This window comes from Marmota marmota, unplaced genomic scaffold (assembly GCF_001458135.2).
Source record: "Marmota marmota marmota unplaced genomic scaffold, marMar, whole genome shotgun sequence".
Classification (NCBI taxonomy): Eukaryota; Metazoa; Chordata; class Mammalia; order Rodentia; family Sciuridae; genus Marmota; species Marmota marmota.
This window is the reverse complement of record NW_025999842.1, coordinates 21,026,865-21,049,118: the sequence shown is the minus strand read 5'-3', so window position 1 is coordinate 21,049,118 and position 22,254 is coordinate 21,026,865. Positions and strand designations below refer to the sequence as shown.

The 22,254-nt window shown below is 36.9% G+C and overlaps 1 protein-coding gene and 1 long non-coding RNA gene across 8 annotated transcripts in view; one reads left to right on the top strand and one right to left on the bottom strand.

Annotated features, from left to right (window-relative positions):
• Positions 1-3,486: 3,486 nt before the first annotated feature.
• LOC107154063 lies at positions 3,487-22,042 on the bottom strand. The gene is made up of 3 exons (XR_001505002.2): positions 21,936-22,042; positions 8,800-8,888; positions 3,487-4,437 (listed from the first exon to the last, which is right to left on the bottom strand). It is a non-coding gene; the product is annotated as an uncharacterized LOC107154063 (long non-coding RNA).
• Positions 22,035-22,254, top strand: part of Ascc3 (activating signal cointegrator 1 complex subunit 3) — a 355,403-nt gene continuing 355,183 nt past the window's right edge. For 6 of the 7 annotated variants that reach the window (XR_007351808.1, XM_048814551.1, XM_048814518.1 and 3 more), the window contains exon 1: positions 22,035-22,220. The gene's annotated coding sequence lies outside the window, so the exon portion shown is untranslated. The remainder of the gene's footprint in view (positions 22,221-22,254) is intronic. The other variant, XM_048814495.1, reaches the window with a different exon arrangement.

The following is a 22,254-nucleotide window of genomic DNA, read 5'->3' as shown; positions in this document are numbered from 1 at the left end:
CTACTATAATGATTTTATATAATCCTGATAATCTCTCAAAGGCCTCACTTCTAAATATTATAGCCAGATTAAGTTTCTACCCTCTTAATATCTGACACAGGATTAAACTTCAACATGAAGCCTTGGGGCACATACTCAAAAACCATATCCAAACCATTGCACAAAGTTATGAGATATTATTCTCATGATGCCGTGCACTCTAAGAGGCATGTAATAGACTGAATGGTGGCCTTCATGACCATATTAAAATCCCTGGACCTGTGAATATTGCTTTAAATGGCAAAAGATGTGATTAAGGTAAGAATCCTGAGAAAGGGAGTTTATCCTGGATTATCTGAGTGGTCCCTAATGATATCATGTGCTCTCCTACAAATATGAGGCAGAAAGAGTTTTGAGACATAAAAGAAGGCAATGTGGCCACAGAGCCAGAGATTGTAGTGACATGACCACCAGAAGGTGGAAGAGACAAGGAACATAATCTCCATTACAGATATTGGCAGAAGTATTGCTCTGTTAACATCTTGATTTCAGACTTCTGGCCTCCCGAACTATGAGAGAATAAACTTCCATTGCTTTAAGTCACAGTTTGTGATTTATCACAGTAGCCATAGGAAACAAATAAAAACACTAGTCCTGCTGTGAATATGGGGATTGTTTTCTAAGCTGAAATAAACATAAGTGGGGGAAAAAAGATCCCAGCCAGTTACTACTATATGTAAAAGATCAATCAAACACGAAATACAATGATTTTCCCCCCTATGAACTCTATAATGTTAACAAAACATAAATTGTGGCCAGGGAGAGAGGTAATAAATTAAATCAGAGATGCATACAAGTGCAATTAGGTTTGGCTAAGGAGCCAAATTTTTTTTCTATACCTTTGATATCAACATCACCTCAGAACTTTTTAGAAATGCAGACTTGAGGGACACAGTCCATTTTACTCCATTAGAAATCTGCATTATAACAATATTTTTGTGTCATTTCATACACTCCAAAGTTTGATAAGCTTGTCTTAGGGAGTTGCTACTAACAATTTTTGGAAGATTTAAAGCAGAGAAGTGATAAATTGGTATTTGCAGTTTAGATTGATATCATTTAGATGTGAGATGTCCCCCAAAAGCTAATGTGTTAAGACACTGCAAGAAAGTTTAGAGGTGAAATGATTAGGTTATAAGAGCTCTAATCTAATCAGTACATTAATCCCCTGATAGGGATTAAATGGGCAGTACTGAAGGCAGGTGGAGACTAGCTAGAGCAGGTGGACCACTGAGTTCATGCCTTTGGGGTTTATGTTTTGACCCTGGCTAGTGGAGTTCTTTCTGCTTCCTTATTGCCAAGTCCTGAGCTTCTTACCTCCTCTACACCCTTCTACCATAGTGTTCTGCCTCACTCAGGCACAGAGCAATGGAGTTGGCCATCTGTGGACTGAAATTTCTGAAGTCATGAGGGCCAAATAAACTTATCCTCCTCTAAAATTGTTCTTGTCTTGGTCACACTGATGAAAAGCTGATTAAAACACAGATCAGTCAGCCTGGGGTAATATCCCTGTCAGAGACCAGTGACAGTAATAATACTGGTGAAAGATTATGATGTTTTTAACAAAGATACAGTAATATTAATAGGGGGAATGACACAAACTGCACTGACCCTGGTCTGATATGTTCTAATGTTGCTTACATCTGAGTTGCATAATCTGTCTACTTATTTGGGCCTCTATTTCTAGTAGGATCTTAGAATTCTGAGTTTCTTCTGCCTTATTTCTGTTGAGGTACCGTAACAGAATACCAAAGTAAGTACAAGATCCATTCTTCCCTCCATATGCAGATTTACAAAAGAAATGGGTCTAAGAAATTTTGCACAATTGTTTGAGCATTCAACCAGATCAAAGATATAAAATGGTAGCAGAAAAGTTAAGAAGCCTCTTTGGAGAGTTGTGACTGTGTTGTGGGAGTCTACTCCCTCTGGGAAATAGGTGAAGATGAGTACCACTTTCTAACCTCAAGTCAGGTAAAGGGTACTCGCAAGGGAACTATAGGAGATATTTGAAATGTGTTTCATGCAGTTTGAAAACCTGAAGACTTAGTGTTGCCCTGACATAAGATAAAAAACTTAAGTGAACTGTACACTGGTAGTTAATTTCGCCCCAGGAAATCTAGAGGCCAAGAGGATGATGAATTGCTTGTTGGTAGGGATAGGAGAATACTTTTGCTTTAGTACTGGACTTTATTCCCAAACTTATCAGAGAAAAGGGTATAAGCCAGAGGGAAGAGAGCTAGGATGGGTCATCCTGGATTGTGTATTATTAAGTTTCTCCAGATCTCCAAAGAAAGAATTTTCAGTTGTATAGAGATATATAAGAGAGGAATTTTTTAAATTAGAATTGCCTAATATGATATTGGAGACCAGGATACCACCTCCATATGGGAGACAATACAACATCTGTAAACAAGAGTACCAAGAAATCTGGTTGTATAATTCAGTCTGGCTCCAAAGGTCTAAGGGCCAGGAAAGTGAATACTGTAACAGCTAGTCAAAAGCTGAAATCTGGGAAGTGGGGGGGAAGTGGGAGTAGAGCACTGGCATAAATCATGGAGTCTGAAGGACTAAGAACCATTAGTGTCCAATGGCAGGATAACATGACTGTCCCAGTTCAAAAAGAAAGCAAATCACTCTTCCTATGTGTTTTTGTTCTAACCAGACTGTCAACAGACTAAATGTGTCCACCCACTTTGATGAGGAGAGATCATCTTTACTTAATTTATTGTTTCAAATGCTAATCTCTTCTGGAAATCACCTCACAGACAAACCCAGAAATAATTTCTTACCATCTGTGTGGCCATCCCTCAGCTATGCCAAGGCAACACATAAAATTAAACCTTGTGAGTTCTGTCCAATTAAACTATCTGAAGGAGTAAGTAGTTTTCTCCCAAAAGGTGCACAACAGCCTGCTCAGGGACTAAAGAAGGAAAGATGCATCACTCAGGGAACTGCAGGAGCTGGGCCGATCTTTTTGGGAACCTGCAAAGAGTCTTCAAAAGAAAGAGTCTGCATTAATAACTTACCAGGATTAATTAAAGGCCCCCTTCCTTTAGATATAGACAAGGAGATCACTGGGATTTGGAGCCAAGCAAGAAGCTGTCTGTGACCTCTTTAGTCCTCCACCTACTAAGGATATGTGTAATGACAGACATAAGAGGGTAGGAAGAAGGGGTACTCAATTTAGTGACGGCTTTCAGCTTCAGATAGGTGGGGTGTGGCGGGGCAAGGGGTGAGGAATGGAGAAGAAGTAACACTAAATCCAATTCTGAATTTTTACTACATAGTAGTGAATAGTCCTGTTGCAATAGTATTTGTGACCTCAAATGACTTTAACAGCAATGCAACAACAAACTCATAGATCATGGCAGAGCTTTCATCCAGGAAGAGAAAATTTCCACCAATCAATCCCACCCCATCCCCACCAAGAATAATTTAAAGGAACTGTGAGAGAGAAAAAATTAAAGGTTTAATTTTAGATATATCAAAAGGTTTGCTTGTTAAATATATAGATCTAAATTTTTAGTAAATGTTACTCTTTAAAATGGCGTCCTTTGATCTTGTAAGCCCTGTAGAGCTGAGTTAATTCTGTTCCATGATAAGATGGTTAAATAGAAAAGGACAGAATCCTGGGACTGATGCCAGTTGAGGGCAATTAATAACCCCCATTCATACCTGGGGAAGGCAATCTCAGCCCACAAGTTTTCTATTGCTAGAATGTAGCTCTCTACTTCTATAGTCTCAAACTATAAGAGATGTTTTACTACTTTTGCTTTCATAAAAGGAAACACTATAATTAGTGCCTACACACATTATAAAAATTGTTGCCTAGTCTTATTTTGCTTATGTATGTATTTATAATTCCTTGCATGTCTTTGTGAAAGCTTGAAAGGAGAAATTCTCCCAAAGAGCATATATGTCAATTTTTATTTGTAAAGATTCCCCATAGTGGTTGTTAAATATTACTAGGTCTGTTCAGAGTTTGTAAATCTGAGACTTTATTTTTGGGCAAAGGACAACTTTTCTCTTTCTTTGTTAACTGTTCCAAGATTTTAAATTTTAAAATGATATGTTGATGAAATAAGCATTACACCATTAAGGAGGAACTTTTAAAATGCAAACCTGAACCTGTATTTTAAGTACTAATATAATAAAATTAATTATCTATCCATAATTTTCTATCTTTCTTCCCCATAAGAATAAAATAAATACTGAGCTACAGAGTTGCTGCCAAACTGAGCCCCTTCCCTTGGTCTTAAAAATTCCTAGAGGAGAAAAACATTTTATACAGAGGAGAATAAGATAATCCTTGATTAGTTTGTCCTGTTCCGGAGTCTTTCTTCTTTATGAAATTTCACATCTGGCCAAAAGATGGGGCTCTTGTTCCCAGCACAGAAACTGAAAGTGAAAGAAGAGAAGGTATATTTTTAGGTACTGAGAAACTGTCTACCACAACTGGCAATGGCTTTTGACAAGAAAGTTTCACTTTAGAGGATGAACCAAGTGGCCCTATGACATTCTCTTCCAATTTGACGGCAGACCTCCCAAGATTCAGTTTCTTTATCTGGGAAATCTAGATAGTAACTACTAAGTTCTCATAGAGTCCAGGAAGAAGAGCTTAGCACAATGCCTGGAAAACAGTAGGTAGGTGTGTCAAGGGTTAGCTGTCCTCCCTAGAAGCCAGAGCAAATGGTGTTTATGTTGTCTGTTACTTGGTACAGGAGGTGCTCAATAGACAGCAACTGAATGGATGAATGAACATTCAAATCAACTAATAGTGTGAGGTAAATATAGCTTCTAGCCTGAGCCACTTAAGTTTATGAGATCAGTATGACTAACTTGAACCTTGCTCTTCCTCAGCCATGACTCCGTGACTCTGAATAGCTGCCTGGCTGACCTGTCATTTGATTGACATCAAACGCCCTACTTGAGCTTCTAAGGTGGCACTGCAGTCTCCAGCCTGTTTCATCAACTTAGGTTCTCTATCTCTTCTTTATCTTAACTAGATCAAACAATTGAAACTCATATCTAGACTTGGAAGCACAATGAACCTATCAAAAGTGTAAATGAAAATTATTTTATACAGGAATTTGACATCAATAAACCTTAATCTTTAATACATTTGTTTTGTTTTAAAATGTGATCTTGCTATATTGCTCAGGCAGGTTTCTTAACTACCTGGACTCAAGTGATCCTCCTGGCCCATCCTCATGAGTAGCTGGGATTGCCAGTGCATGTCAGAACACCCAGTTATTTAGCCTTTAAATATTTGAGTTCAAACGTTTACAATGGTATTAGTACTACAGTAATGATTCCTCAACAGATGCATATAAACAAAGAAATTTTAATATTTAGGGACAATTTTTGAGCAGTTCAGTGTTATTTCTAGAAGTTTTAGAGAGTTTCACTCTTTCTAAGGAAATTTTGTACACTTGCCCAAACCCCAACCCTCAAAGTCACTTAAATGTTATGTTTTTCATTCACTGTGAGTTCTGGCACCAATGTCTATGGAGAAACTCTTAATTTTACTTTGTAACTATTGTAACTTTTATTTGAAACAGTTCTCTAAAAATAATACTGCAATTCAGCAATATCTTGGTAGAATTCATATATATATATATATATACACACACATTAGACGATACGAGAAAAAGAAAATGTTAGTACTACTCAACCTTAATTCTCTTATCAAATATGTTGAGATGCTTCTTAATCATTTAGCATTTTTAAAAATACAAACTCTTGGAACCTACAGAATGGGAGCAAATCTTCACCACAAACACATCAGATAGAGCACTAATCTCTAGGATATTAAAGCACTCAAAAACCTTAACACACAAAAAAACAAATAACCCAGTCAATAAATGGGCCAAGGAAATGAACAGACACTTCTCAGAAGAGGATATACAATCAACAAATATATGAAAAAATTTTCAACATCTCTAGCAATTGGAAAAATGCAAATCAAAATTACTCTAACATTTCATCTCACCCCTGTCTGAATGGCAGCTCTCAAGAATACAAACAATAAGTGTTGGTGAGGATGTGGGGGAAAAGGCACATTCATACACTGCTGGTGGGACTGCAAATTTGGTGTAGCCAATCTGGAAAGCAGTATGGAGATTCCTTGGAAAACTTGGAATGAAAACACCATTCGACCCAGCTATTCCACTTCTCAGTTTATACCCAAAGGATTTAAAAACAGCATACTACAGGGACACAGTCACAATTATAGCAGCACAATTCACAATAGCTAAACTGTGGAACCAACTCAGATGCCCTTCAGTAGATGAATGGATAGGAAACTTTGGTATATATACACAATGGAATGTTACTCAGCATTAAAGAGTATGAAATCATGGCATTTGCAGGTAAATGGATGGAGTTAGAGAATATAATGATAAGTGAAGCAAGCCAATCCCAAAAAACCAAAGGCCAAATGTTTTCTTTGGTGAGGATGCAGACTCATAATGGTGATGGGGAGGAAGCATGGGAGGAATGGAGGAACTTTAGATAGGCCAAAGGGGAGGAAGGGGAATGAAGGATACATGGGGGTAGAAAAGATGGGTGGAATGAGTTAGACATTATTATCCAAAGTAAATGAAGATACAAATGGTGTGAAAATACTTTGTGTACAACCAGTGACTTGAAAACTTGTGGTCTATATGTGTAATATGAAATGAATTGCATTCTGCCATCATATATAACAAATTAAATAAATAAATAATTCAATAAAATATGGCCATGTTACCAAAAGCGCTATACAGATTTAATGCAATTCCTATTAAATTTCCAATGACATTCATCATAGAAATAGAAAAGGCAGTCATGAAATTCATTTCATGAAAAATAAGAGGCCCAGAATAGCCAAAGCAATCCTTAGCAAGAAGAGTGAATCAGGAGGCATCAAAATACCAGACCTTAAATTATACCACAGAGATATAGTAACAAAAACAGCATGGTGTTGGCACCAAAACAGACATGAAGATCAATGGCATAGACTAGAAGACACAAGACAAATCTGCATAAATACAGTTATCTCCTACTAGACAAAGACGTGGGAAACATTGAGAAAAGATAGCCTCCTCAACAAATAGTGCTAGGAGAACTTGAAATCCATAGGTAGCAAAATGAAATTTAACTCCTATCTCTCACCCTGCACAAAATTCAACTAAAAGTGGATCAAAGACCTAGATATTAGATTAGAAACTCTGTACCTACTAGAAGAAAATGTAGGCCTAACACTCCAACATGTCAGGTTAGGAATCAACTTCCTCAACAAGACCCTAAAGTTCTAGAAGTAAAATAAATATCAATAAATGGGATGGTATCAAACAAGAAAGCTTTTTCACAGCAAAGGAAACAATCAAGAGTGTGAAGAGAGAGCCTATAGAATGGGAAAAAATCTTTGCCACCTGCACCTCAGATAAAGGGTTAATTTCTATGATATACAAAGAACTCAAAAAGCTTAACACCAAAAAACAAAAACAACAACAATAAAAAAAACCCAATCAACAAATGGGCAAAGAAACTAAAAAGACACTTCTAAAAAGAAGATATACAAATGGTGAACAAATTAATGAAAAAAAATATTCAACATCTCTAGCAAGTAGAGAAATGCAAATTAAAACTACACTGAGATTTCACCTTACTCCAGTCAGAATGGGAATTATCAAGAATACAAGTAACAATAAATGTTGACAAGCATGTGGGGGAAACATTGCTGGTGCCCTTCCACTAAGGAATGGATAAAGACAATGTGATATATATGCACAATGGAATATTACTCAGCCATAAATAAGAATGACTTTATGACATTTGCCAGTAAATGGAAAGATCTGGAGACTAAGTGAAATAAGACAATCTAAGTGAAATAAGCCAATCCCCCAAAATCAAAGGTAGCATGGTCTCCCTAATATGTATAAACTAACCCACAACAAGGGAGGAGAGAGTAAGAGTAGAAGTTCAATGGATTAAACACCTGGGAATGAAAGGAAGGGGAGATAGGAATAGGAAAAACTGTGGAATGAATCTGACATAACTTTCCTATGTACATATATGAATACACCACAGTGAATCTCAACATCCTGTACATCCAAAAGTCTGGGATTCTAATTAGAAAAATATATACTCCATGTTTGTGAAAATGTGTAAAAATAGACTATACTGTCGTATACAACTAAAAAGAAAAAATGATAACAAAAAAAAGAGGAATTTTAAGGCTGAAGGAGACCACAGAGGTAAAAGTCCACACCATCATTTACAGATGAGGAAATAGGAAACTGAAGAATTGAGTCCTGTAATCTGCTCCTATCACACACACAACTGGCAGAAGCAGAGGGTTCCAATTCCACCATCCAGAGCCATTGATGCCTTAAGTCTCACATTAGGGGCAGAAGGCGATTTCACCTAACTTCTTTCCATAAACATAAGAAGTGACAGAAGGAAGAGGGGTAGAGAGAAAAGGTGTCATGTGGAAGGAAGAAAATGAGGGTAATACTTGTGCCATTGTGGCTGTTATGATCAGAGGCTTACAAGAATGGTAAATAAAGACAATCACAAATCTGGACTTAAAGGAGAAATTTAGATGCCTACATCTTCCCCATTAAATACACAGATCAGTCCGAGCTTAGGATAGAGTAAAATAATGATCAATAGGCTTTTGGGTCAATTAGGTAAAAAAATATTCCATATTAATCTATGACAATAAAGAAAAACAAGGGCAGACAGAAGATTATAAAACAAAAATATAGGTCTTACCAGTCTCAAAAAAGTAGTAAAGAACCATAGCCAACCCGACTCCTGCAGTGAGTCCAAACCAATACCTATTGAATCAGTCCAACAGTGACCTGTATAAAATATGAGAACATCAGGGTTTTTTTTTTTCAGTAATTCTGGTTCATCAAGTACTATTTCCTACCTGCCATAGTGTAGTAGTTTTACCCTGATAGTACAAAGATGTTTACAAGCCGATATTTCCTTAATTAAAAAACACCTTCTTCAATAGCTAAATGCTCCTCTGATAGCTTTTAAGGGGAAAAAAGAAGCACTACCAGATTAAATGTATATGTCTATTAAAGAGGAATCTACTTTCAAAATGTCAAAATATGGGGGCTGGGAGAGGAACTCAGTGGGAGGGTGCTTGTCTAGCATACTTGAGGCCCTAAGGTCCATTCCCAGCACAGGGGATGGGAATTGTGTGATTTTAGAAAGCAGACATTAAAGGAACAATCCTTTGATCCACATAGCGATCAGTTTGTTAAATAGAGAAAGGGTTGATTTTTTAAAACTATATACTCAAAAAATAAATTAAAATCAAGTTTTATGGTATTCCAGGACCCGTTAATATAAATTGGTGTAATATTACTTGGGGGAAAAGTGAAATATATTTCATATGTTTTGGTGCTTAGCAGCCATTCCCCTTTTTCCTTTTTTTTTTTTTTTTTTTTTTGGTGTGGAGACTCCTCTCTTTCAGTCCATGTGGCTCCAGAGGCATCTACTCCCATGCAGATATAGGAAAAGCATGTGATTCAGGGCTGATTAACCAAAGTCTTGCATTTATTTGGCCCTAGAGACTTTTTTTTTTTTTGGTGGTGATGGCCTGTGATGTCATCAGAATCAAGGAAACTTGTGGCCAGAGGTGAGTACGCTTCCCAAGGGACGAGTATGGACTCAGCTCTGTGAGGAGGTGAGACCTGGCAAACTCATCTTTGACCACATTGGTTTTGAAACTGAGACCAATACAACAGAAAACTGGGATGGAGAAGAACCAAGTACTGATGTTGTTGATTGGCCCTGAACCTATCTATACCTAGAGCTAGCCCTATATCTAGACTTACATGAGCAAACAAATCCTCCATTTTGCTTAAGAAAAAAAAACTGTTGAAATAAATCACTGAGAAAAATATTTTTGTATAAAAAATTTAATTGCATAGGTTGGAAGGAGCAAATGTTCTGGAGAGAGAAGTGCAGATTTATAAGATGTATGGTAAAGAATTTGGGTTTGTGCTGGTCTTCACTCTTAGCCCTACATCTTTCAGGGAGACTTGGATCAAATTGGGTAGTCTGACAACATGATTTATAGTGAGGACTAACCACACCCATAAAATCTTAGGTTAGGAGATGGCCAATCCCAAAGATCAACACTTTGGGTCACTTGGTATCAGTAGTTCTGAAATTAATAGAAGTATGCAATGACCAATCAGTCATACCTATGTGATGAAACTCTCCCCAAAATTTTGGACAACAAGTTCAGGTGAACTTTGCTGATTGGCAGTACTCTGTGCATATTGTCACATATGGATGTCAGATCAGTGATATGTCAACTCCATGGCTAGAACACAACTGCAACTCCACATTTGAAATCTTCCTGGTGTCCCTTCCTTTGGCTGAAATTATGTATGTATCCATTCCCTTCACTGAACCATCATTGTGAGTACAACAGACTTCAGTGAGTTTTGTATTTCTGGCAAATTATTAATCCTGAGGCAGGTTAGGAACCTTCAAACTCACAGCTGGTGTCAGAAATAAGAATGGGGACTCTGTTTCTAACTTTGTAGTTGGCCCAACTTCTACAGAGTCTTTCCAGGTTTGTTTGAGTGAAACAAGTTGACTGACACTTTGAAAGTACCTGGCTACAGTAACAAAGGTGCAGGATGGAAGTTATGCTGATTTAGTAATCTTTAAACAAAGGCCAACCTGTCTTTAAAGATCAGTGACATTTCTAATGTGTATTACCACGTAATAAAACAACCTTTCTTACAGTTTTACTGACTTCTTCCTTAACAAAAAAACTTAAAAAAAATGGTGGGGGGTGGAAATATTAATTTCAAGTGTCAATTAATCTCACAAATTTAAGTCAGGATGGCAACAGGAAAAAAAATGTTGAGTGGCATTCTGATTTACTTTGCATGAAGTTCAAAATAAGGAACACTGATCTATGTTTATGAAAGTCAGAATACTGCCTATTTTGGGGTGGCCGGAGTTGGGGGTACAGATTTGGATGGCGACAAGGAAGGGCCATGGGGGTTATAATGGAGTGTTGGGAATGTTCCAATTCCTGATTTGGGTGATGGTTATTTGAGACAGTGTACAGCACTGTTCACTTATGACTTCTACACTTTGGTGTATGTCAATTTTGAAAAGCTATATCTCAGTTTTTTTAAAAAATCAAGTCCTTGGGCACATAATAAAAAAAAACAGTGTAAAAGAAACTTACTTAACAAACACTCAGGAGCTATTATATGTCAGGCATTCTGGTAGTACTGTGGATACAACATAAAGCAAAAAGAGAAATGAAACCTGCTTATAGACTACAATGATTTAGCCATTAAATTACCTCCAGTAACAACTTGGAATTTAAAATTCAACATGCCTTTATTATCTAGAAATAATTCCTACAAATAAACTCATGACTTTACATATGAAATTTTTATAAATTAATTCCCTGTATTCTTATGTTCCTAATTCAACTTTTACTTTTTCTAAAAAGGCTTTTAATTTCCTGCAGTTTACAGTGGCCTATCTTTAATTTGGACTCCTTTTGAATTCAAAAAATAGCATCACACAACTCAGCACTTAATTGTTCCTTAATAGTATCGTGAACATTAAATTTTTCTACCACTTTCTGTAAGTTCCTCTAAGTTCCTTAAGAAAGGAGATTGTATATTTTCTTTGAAATGTTTCACAATGTTTAGCAATCTGTGGGTTATGTGATATGTTTAATTAGTTGTGAGCAGTGTGAATGAAAACTTCACTTGGCCATATTAAACATGCTTAAGAATAGTTTAAACTTCAGGAAAAATTGGTCCTTAAAATAATTAATGTCCAGTATTTTATTTTGCCATTTTCTGTTGGCTCATTTTTCATGTTTAAAAGAGATAAAAGTTATTCTTGGCATTCTTTTCTGTTCCCTAAGTTTCAGTTTTCATAGGAATTGAAAAGTGACTACAATTATCTGTTTGCTTTAAGTATGTTTGCTTTAACTGAGAAGGAGAAATGTTCTAAGTGAAACAATTGTCTCCAAGTATCTCTTAGAGTGATAGAGCACCTGCTTTTTAATTAAGTACATCCGTCCCTTGGTATCTGTGGAGGATTGGTTCCACAATCAATAAAAAAATTGATAACAAAATCTGTGGATGCTCAATTCCCTTGTATAAATGGCACAGTATTTACATATAACCTATGCCCATCTTCCTGTATTCTTTAAATCATTTCTAGGTCACTTATACCTAATACTATGTAAATGCAATGCGAATTATTATCACACTGTGTGTTTAGAGAATAATGACAATGATAACCAGTCTGCACATATAGTTTTTGGAATATTTTTGTTTTGCTATTGATTTAATCTATAAATGTGGAAACCACAACTATAAAGGGCCAAGTGTATTGTATTAGCTGACTACAATAAGAACTACATTTCCCATCATTCCTTGCAACTAAGTGTGATCATATGATTAAAGTCTGATAAATAGACTGTAAGTATTGGTTTAAACACTAATCAGTGCCTCAGAAAGCTTGTAGTGAGATAAGACGTTCTCTAAAAATAAATGTGGTACTGAGGGAAAGGGAGAGGGGGAGCAGACCACACCCCTTGTTACCTGAAGACAGAAAGCTGGGTTGTAAAGGAATATACTCATAAAATATCTGAAGAAAGCCACCTGCACAGCAGGCATGTAACCTATCCCATATATTCCTCCAGCATGCAGGCATGGCACAGCCGTCCATTGTATCCTGGCTCAATGCCGCCAAGGAGTAAATAAATAATAAAATGTCCAAAACCTCTCCATTGAGTCCTCCAAGTTCTCTCTTTGAGATTGGAAAACAGTATGCTAGGCCTTTACAGCCCTGGGGTTGAAGAGTAAGTCATAGGTATACTTTCAACTTTTGTTCTCAAAGCATGTTGTTTGTTTGTTTTCCTCCTTTTCCTTTTGGACTTCTACTTGGAATAAGGTCATGATTGTAAGTTGACTATCATGTGAAAACAACACCCTAGAAATGGCAGGGTAACCAGAGAAGGTGCCTGGATCCCTAGGTGACAAAATGGAGACTGTGAGTTTATCATTTCAGTATTATACATCACTAATTTGTTATATGAGAAGAAAATTCTCTTGTTTAAGCTGTTATCTTAGATCTCATTATACAGCCTAACAAATATTCTAACATCCATTGGGTGAGTTATGAGATGGCAATCATTGGCAAGAAATGGTCCTTTATTTCCTAAACAATGCTTTATGGAATAAATATGTTTCAGACCCAAACTTTGGTGGATTATTTATGTACATAAGAAATCCAAGTTTCTTTTGTTTTGAACTAGGAATTGAACCTGGGGCACTTAACCACTGAGCCACATCCCCAACACTTTTTATTTATTTATTTTTTTATTTTGAGACAGGGCCACACTAAGTTGCTGAGACTGGCTTTGAACTTGTGGTCTTCCTGTCTCAGCCTTCCAAGCTGCTAGGATTACAGGTGTGTACCACTGTGCCTGGCTCCAAGTTTGATATTAAAAGACTAATAAAAATGATCAATTTTAAAGTTAATTATCCCCAATCTTCTTTCCTTCAACAAGTACCATTTACACACACAGACACATATTCACATGCATACTCACACTTATGGCATATCATCTGGCTTTGGGGCCACCAATTGGATACAAATTTATTTATTTATTTATTTAATTTTATTTTGAGAGAGAGAGAGAGAGAGAGAGAGAGAGAAAGTTTTTAATATTTATTTTTTAGTTTTCGGCGGACACAATATCTTTGTTTGTATGTGGTGCTGAGGATCGAACCCGGGCTGCACGCATGCCAGGCGAGCGCGCTACTGCTTGAGCCACATCCCTAACCCCTGGATACAAATTTAAATTAACCATTAGAAACTGTGTATTTTGTAGTTTTCACTTTATATATTTATATTGACTGTGAGTGGTGTTGCTTTTCAAAACCTAACCTATGACTGCACCCTTGAAGTTGGCTTTTGTCTGTATTTTATTTGTATGAAAATATAACATGTCATACTATCTTCTAAGAAATAGTTTAAAATTGTACTAAACAATTCATAATTTCGGAATGGATTGGAAGATGGCGGGCCAGAGGGAGAAGCATACTCTATTGCTCCATGATCCAGATCTTACCTATTGGAATACCGCATCTCTGAAAGTGTTAGAGGACCCCTATACAGCTGCTTTCTGCAGAAATCACCAGCGCTGTGACCCCAAGCAGGGCTCTGAGCCTCAGTGTTGCAGCAGGACTCTGGACTCCTGGCTCCAGACACCCAAAGCCCAAAGTTCTAGACAACACAGGGCTCCTGAGTGACTTAGCAGAATCACCTATCAGCACCTCTGCAGAACTCCCAGACTTCGCTCCGCTCCCATGCAGGTCCTCAGCTGCTACCTACCCACAGCACAATTCTGGCTCCCCCCACTTCATTAGATACCTCAGCACTGGAAGCAGACTGCCTCCATCTTGGCTCACCTCCCTCACCATATTTGTTGGGGGCAGCTCCCAGATCGGATCTCTAGCTGGCCAGGTACAAGTTTTCCAACTCCCCCATCTCCCCAGTAGCAGTAACCTCACACAGTAACTGCCCAACATAAAGCAACTCTCAGTTGGACATGTGCGCAGTGTTACCAGGGCGCTGCCCACTGGGAACCCCAGTATGAGTTTCCTCAGTTGGGAACTGCTAAGGGAGAGGGAGAGAGACCAGGAACTGAGAAATCTCCAGGCAAGATAGGGAGATAGTACTGGGCGCCAAAGTCATATAAGCGGTCCCAGAAAGAGACTCGTGAGGTACAGTCTCCCTGCAGGGACTGGCAGATGCCACTCCCTGCTTCCAGGCACTTTGCACCAGGAAAAGCCTTCCCTCCCTGGTTACCTCCACCATCCTGAGGGCAGAGGTACCAGCTAACAACAGACAACCCCACCTATTGGATAAGAAGAGGAGCAGGAAAGACACAGATCTCTAAAACTACAAACAATCCTGGTTTCTTCCTTCGAGTATTTTTTTCTCTTTTTCTTCTACCCCTCTATCCTCCAGTCCTCTCATCCCCAACATATTTGAAACCAAGAACTTTGCATGAAATAGGATTTTGAGGACTGAGTCATCTGAATAATATAATATAGAGGTTTTATATATACACTTTTTTTCCTCCGCTTTTTTTCTTTTATTTTTCTATCCCCCTCCAAAGTTTACTATTTTAACATCTTGTATTTTTCTAAATACATATGTGTGTTTGTTTTAAACGTACTTGTTTAGCCTAAATTACATCCTGTCTATTCTCTTGCTACTAACCCTCTTCATTAGATTTCTCTTTCACTCTTCCTAAGATATGTTAACTCTATATCCTCACATCCTACCTCCTCAGCATATCATCCTAGGCCCCACCCTGAGTTCATTGTCCACCATCAGTCACTGTAAGCACTTTTACAAAACTACTGAATATATTATAGATAATAATTGAATCCAACATTTCTGTACAATGAGACTAAACTTTAAACATCTTAATAACAACAAATTGTTCATAGGAGGTATATTGTTGTTATTGGGATCTGTTAACATTGTCCTTCCACACAAAGGAGAGGTCTTGGAACCCTAGAAGAGCACTACAAACCCATAGGGTAAAAATAATCACACCCCGGACTGAGGAGCTGGAAAGAAAGACACATGAGCAACATGAAAAGACAAGGGAAGAAAGTGCCCCAAACAAATCAAGACACATTGGCAGCCACAGCAGAAGAAATTACAGAGAAGGAGTTCAGGATGTACATGGTTAAAATGTTCTGTGAACTCAAGAAAGATATAAAAGAGCAAATACAGGCAATGAAAGATCACTTGGACAAGGAGCTACATAAACAAATACAGGAAAAAAAAGATCACCTCAACAGAGAGAAAGAGGTTCTAAAAAACAACAACAACAACAAAAAAAAACTCAAACATAAATCCTCAAAATGAAAGAAACAATAAACCAAATTAAAGGCTCAAATGAAAGCATCACCAACAGAGTAGACCACTTGGAAGATAGGCCATCAGACAATGAAGACAAAATATATAATCTTAAAAAAAATGCAGACCACACAGGGATAATGGTAAGAAACCAGAAGCAGAACTTCAAGAAATATGGGATAACATAAAAAGACCAAAATTATAAGTTATTGGGATAGAGGAAGGCATAGAGGTCCAGACCAAAGGAATGAACAATCTATTTAATGAATAATATCAGAAAACTTTCCGAACATGAAGAATGGATTGGAAATCCAAACTCAAGAAGCCTACAGGACATCGAATGTACAAAATCACAACAGATCCACACCAAGGCACATTATAATAAAAATGCCCAACATAGAGAATAAGGAGAGAATTTTAAAAGCCACAAGAGAAAGGAGTGAGATTACATATAGCGGAAAACCAATTAGGGTAACAGCAGCTTTTTCAACACAGACCCTGAAAGCTAGAAGATCCTGGAACAACATATATCAAGCTCTGAAAGAAAATAAATGCCAACCAAGTATCTTGTATCAAGCAAAATTAAGCTTTCGATTTGAAGATGAAATAAAAACCTTCCATGATATACAAAGGTTAAAAGAATTTATAGCTTGAAAACTGGCACTACAGAACATCCTTGGAAAAATATCCCATGAAGAGGAAACAAAAAATAACAATGAAAATCAGCAGAGGGAGGTAGTACCCCAAAGGAAAATATAATCAAAGAAGAAAATCAAGTCAAGTTAAATAACAAAAATAAACAAATATGGCCGGGAATACAAACCGTAGTAACCCTGATTGTTAATGGCTTAAACTCACCATCAAAAGCCACAGGATAGCAGATTGGATTAAAAAACAAAACAAAACAAAACAATATGCTGCCTCCAGGAGTATCATCTGATAGGAAAAGATATACACAGACTAAAGGTGAAAGGTTGGGAAAAATCATACCACACACATGGACTGCGGAAGCAAGCAGGGGTTTCCGTACTCATATCAAATAAAGTAGACTTCAAGACAAAGTTAATAAAAGTGATAAAGATGGACATTAAATACTGCTTAAGGGAACCATATACCAACAAGACTTAGCAATCATAAATATATATGCCCCCCCCCCCAAATGGAGCTGCTGTGTTCATCAAACAAATTCTTCTCAAGTTCAAGAGTCAAATAGATCACAACACAATAATCTTGGGTGACTTTAACACATCTCTCTCACCACTGGATAGATGTTCCAAACAAAACTTGAATAAAAAACTATAGATCTCAATAATACAATTAATAACTTTGACTAAACTGACATATATAGAATATTTCAACCTGCACCAAGGAGTACACTTTCTTCTCAGCAGCACATGGATCCTTCTCTAAAATAGACGATGTAATATGCCACAAAGCAACTCTTAGTAAATACAAAAATGTAGAGATACTACCATGCATTGTATTAGATCATAATGTAATGAAATTGGGAATCAATGACAAAATCAAAAATAAAAATTACTCCAACACCTGGAGACTTAATAACGTGCTACTGAATGATCAATGCAGAAGACATCAAGGAGTAAATTTAAAAAAATTTAGAGGTGAATGAGAACACAGATACAAAATATCAAAATCTCTGGGACACTATGAAAGCAGTACTAAGAGGAAAATTCATTGCATGGAGTTCATTCCTTAAAAGAAGAAAAAGTCAACAAATAAATGACCTCACATTACATCTCAAAGCCCTAGAAAAAGAAGAACAAACCAATACCAAAAGCAGTAGAAGCCAAGAAATAATAAAATTAGTGCTGAAATCAATGAAATTGAAAACAAAAAAAAATTGAAAAAATTGACAGAACAAAAAGTTGGTTCTTTGAAAAAATAAATAAAATTGACAGAACCTTAGCTACGCTAACAAAGAGAAGGAGAGAGAAAAATCAAATTACCAGCATATGTGATGAAAAAGGTAATATCACAACAGACACTATAGAAATACAGAGGATAATTAGAAAATATTTTGAAAACTTATACTCCAATAAAATAGAAGATATTGAAGGCATCCACAAATTTCTTAAGTCATATGATTTGCCCAGATTGAATCAGGATGATCTACACAATTTAAACAGACCAATATCAAATGATGAAATAGAAGACACCATCAAAAGCCTACCAACCAAAAAAAGCCCAGGACCAGATGGATACACAGCCAAGTTCTATAAGACCTTTAAAGAAGAACTAATACCAATACTCTTCAATTTATTTCAGGAAATAGAAAAAGAGGGAGCACTTTCAAACTCATTCTATGAGGCCAATATTACCCTGATTCTAAACCAGGCAAGACACATTAGAGAAAGATAACTTCAAACCAATATCTCTAATGAATACAGATGCAAAAATTCTCAATAAAATTCTGGTAAATCAAATACAAAAACATATCAAAAAGATAGTACGACATGATCAAGTGGGATTCATCCCAGGGATGCAAGGTTGGTTCAACATACAGAAATCAATAAATGTAATTCATCACATGAATAGACTTAAAGATAAGAACCATATGATTATCTCAAAAGATGTAGAAAAAGCATTCAATAAAATACAGCACCCCTTTATATTCAAAACACTAGGATAACAGGAATATATCTCAACATCGTAAAAGCTTTCTATGCTAAGCCTCCATATTGTAAATGGAGAAAAATTGAAAGCATTCCCTCTAAAAATTGGAAAAAGACAGGGATACCCTCTTTCAGCACTTCTATTCAACATAGTTATTGAAACACTGGCCAGAGCACAGCCACATCAATGTTTATAGCAGCACAATTCAAAATAGTTAAACTGTGGAACCAATCTAGATGCCCTTCAGTAGATGAATGAATTAAAAAAAATGTGGCATATACACACAATGGAATATTACTCAGCAATAAAAGAGACAAAATCAATGGCATGGATGGCATTAGAGAAGATAGTGCCAAGTGAAGTTAGCCAATCCCCCCCAAAACAAATGCCAAATGTTTTTTTCCATGTAAGGTAACTGAGTCATAGTGGGTAATATTCTTTCCAAATTTCCTTTTACCCTCTTTCCCTTTTTATGTTGGCACTATTTTATTTACTACAACTTTAAAAAAATTCTTTATCTTACCATCTATTCTATTAAATCCCCCCACATAATACTTCACTTCTTGAATCTCCATGTTGTTGCCGTAGTCTACACTGCTTGCTCTTTAGACTTGCTGCACAGTTGTCCTTTTGCCTTTTTCTAAGGCTGGTACATTTTTTTCCTGAACCCCAATTTGTCCTTGTTTTCCTGGAGTATATGGATTAATGATATTCTAAAAAATCATCAGGAGGATAATGTTCTATTTGAAATAACATTATTTTTGCTGTCATGGTTGATTGATAATTTGAATGAGTACAGAATTTTACTGAAAAATATGTCATTAAAACATTGAAAATACTCTGTCATTGTCATCTAGTATCCATTGTTACTGATAGAACTGATCCTCATTTCTTTGTTGATAACATGTCCTTTATGTTTAAAAACTTTTGGGATTGATTATGATGATGAGGATGATAATTACATCATAATGTCTCCGAATAAGAATTTTTTTTCATCTATTTTCTAGTACCTTGTGAATATCCTCATTCTGAAAACTTATTTTCTTCTATATTAAACAAAAACAACATAATTTTCTTATTTCATTTTACTTTTAAATTTTTTTCTCTTCTACTTCAAAGTTATAACTGTTAGATAGGCTGTCCTGGTTAATCTTTTCTCTCAAATTTTCTACTTGTGTCTTTCTTTGTATGCTATGATCTAGAAGATTTCTTTAATATTTAGTATTTCAATTTTTAAAATTTAAGTAGTACCATCAATGTCTAAGAGCTTTTTTTTAATACTATGGTTGTTCTTTTTCCAGACAACTTTATTTATATCTTAAAGCTATAACATGTTCCAAATACCAGAATATATAAATTGGAATTCTTCAAAATATTCTTTTTTATTTCATGAATTATATTTGCTTTCTTTAAAGTTAGTTTTTCATTGTCTTTCTTTTTTACAATGCTGATTTTCCTATTAATTCTTCCCCTGGTGTTTAAGCATAAATGATATTGATACAGTTTTCCTTTAGTGAGTAGGATGTCTGCCAGTTCTCTCTCCTATGTAGTAATTATAAATAAACAACAGCAATATATATATGGCAGGGCCAGGAATGCCAAATACCAGATTTTACTATGTTTTATTATAGGATGTATAGTCAAGTAGCAAGTTCTCAGGATGCTTTCCCTGAATAACATAACAGAAATGGTTTTACTCTGTGTTACCAACATAAAAGCTTTCACTTTCTCTGTACTAACTATTGTTAGTTATTTTTGCTGGCTTAGGAGGCTGAGGCAGAAGGACTATAAGTCTGAGGCCAGCCTGGAAAATTTCGCAAGTCCTCTCAAAATAAAAGAATAAAAAGAACTGGGGATTTAAATCAGTGGTAGAGCAATTGCCTATCATGTACAAGGCCCTGAGTTCAATCCCCCAGTACCACAAATATAAACAAACAAACAAACAAACAAACAGTTCTGGGAAAATTGGATATCCATATGCAGAACACTGAAATTTGATGCTTCTCTTATTGTATAAAAGTCAACTCAAAATTGATCAAAGACCTAAAGGTAAGACTGAAACTGTGATATTATTAGAAGATAGGTGAAACAGTTTGTACAAATAGTGCAGACAATGATTTTGTGGACAGGACCCCCAAAGGACAAGAAATATAAGCAAAAATTGAAAGGTGGGATTACATCAAATTGAAAAGGTGATGTACTTCAAAGGAAACAATCAATAGTGTAAAGAAAGAACCTACAGAATGAGAGAAAATATTTGCCAACTCTTCTGCAACAAATCCCTATTAAACATGCATTTGGTCTCCCTGAAGACAGATAAATCCAGTGGTGGAGATATTCACACATGCTAAGGTGTATATACTTCTTTTGCTAGTGCTAGAAGAGGATCTTCTCCAAATCTGAAATCTATTTCCTTTAACGTTACATAGAACAAATGTACTTGATGGGTCTTTTTGTATTTGGAGATAACCTAGCAGCTTTCTCTCTTCAAGGGGAATCCTCTGAAATTCCACCAATACTCCTCATGCCTTCAAGTTATCTTCATGATTTTTCACTTCTCTCAAATAATTACAACTTGACTGAGATCTTTTTAAAAAAATATTTTTTAGTTGTTGAAGGACCTTTATTTTAAAAATATTTTTATATGCGATGCTGAGAATCGAACTCAGTGCCTCACACATGCTAGGCAAGTGCTCTACGACTGAGCCATAGCCCCAACCCCCTGAGATTTTAAAATGCTCAATCTAGAACTTAATAGTAGGACTTCACATGTGGTCTGGCAAGTGAAGAGTATATTTGGATCTTTATTGGCTGCTTCTCTATAAGAGAGTTCAATTAGGCATCAGGACACATTACCAAAGGGAGAAGTGGGATTGGAGTAGGAGAATTACAACACATCAACTCATAACATCACTGCATCCTTGTTGTTTAGTTCAGAACTCTACACACATACACCACACAGTTCTTTACATAAGTTTAAAATCATTTCCTGTCTTTTCAACTAAGCTAAGGAATCTTTGGGCTTTTGTTTTTTTGGCAGAGGTCCCTGACCAATGAATTGAGTGGCAGAGGTAACTTTAGAAGTACTGAGCTGAGAATCTACAAGTTAGGGAAAGTGGGACTTGAGAACAGAGAATGTTGTATAAAGTGTACAACAGTCAGAGGGCTCTGGTTCCTGACGACGGTAGCAATTACCCAGTATTCATTCATATTGCTCTTCTTTTCACCTATAATAGGAATTATTTCCTCCATGTAGTCACCAAAGGTGGGTGGTTGGAAGACGAGGCCAAACGAAGCAATTTCAGGGAAAGACTCACAAGTAGAGAGCAGGGGACCCCAGGCTTGGCCTGGTGCGGGTACTCGGACCATCACGGAGTCCGCGGGAGCGTGCGCCCTCCCGGAGCGCGACCTCGGGNGGGAGTGACCTCAGAAGGGCCCGCGTGGGGCGCGGAGGACAGGGGACGCGCAGCTGCCCACCGGCATCCTCGTCACGGCCCTCCGCTCCCCACCAGGCGTGGGAAGTAGAGATAAAACCGAAAGGGAGGGAGGCGCGGGGGCTGGAGCGGGCGGAGTGATGGGAACCGCGTGAGCGCGGCCAAGAGGTGAGGAGGTGGAGGAGTGGGAGGGAGGAGGAGA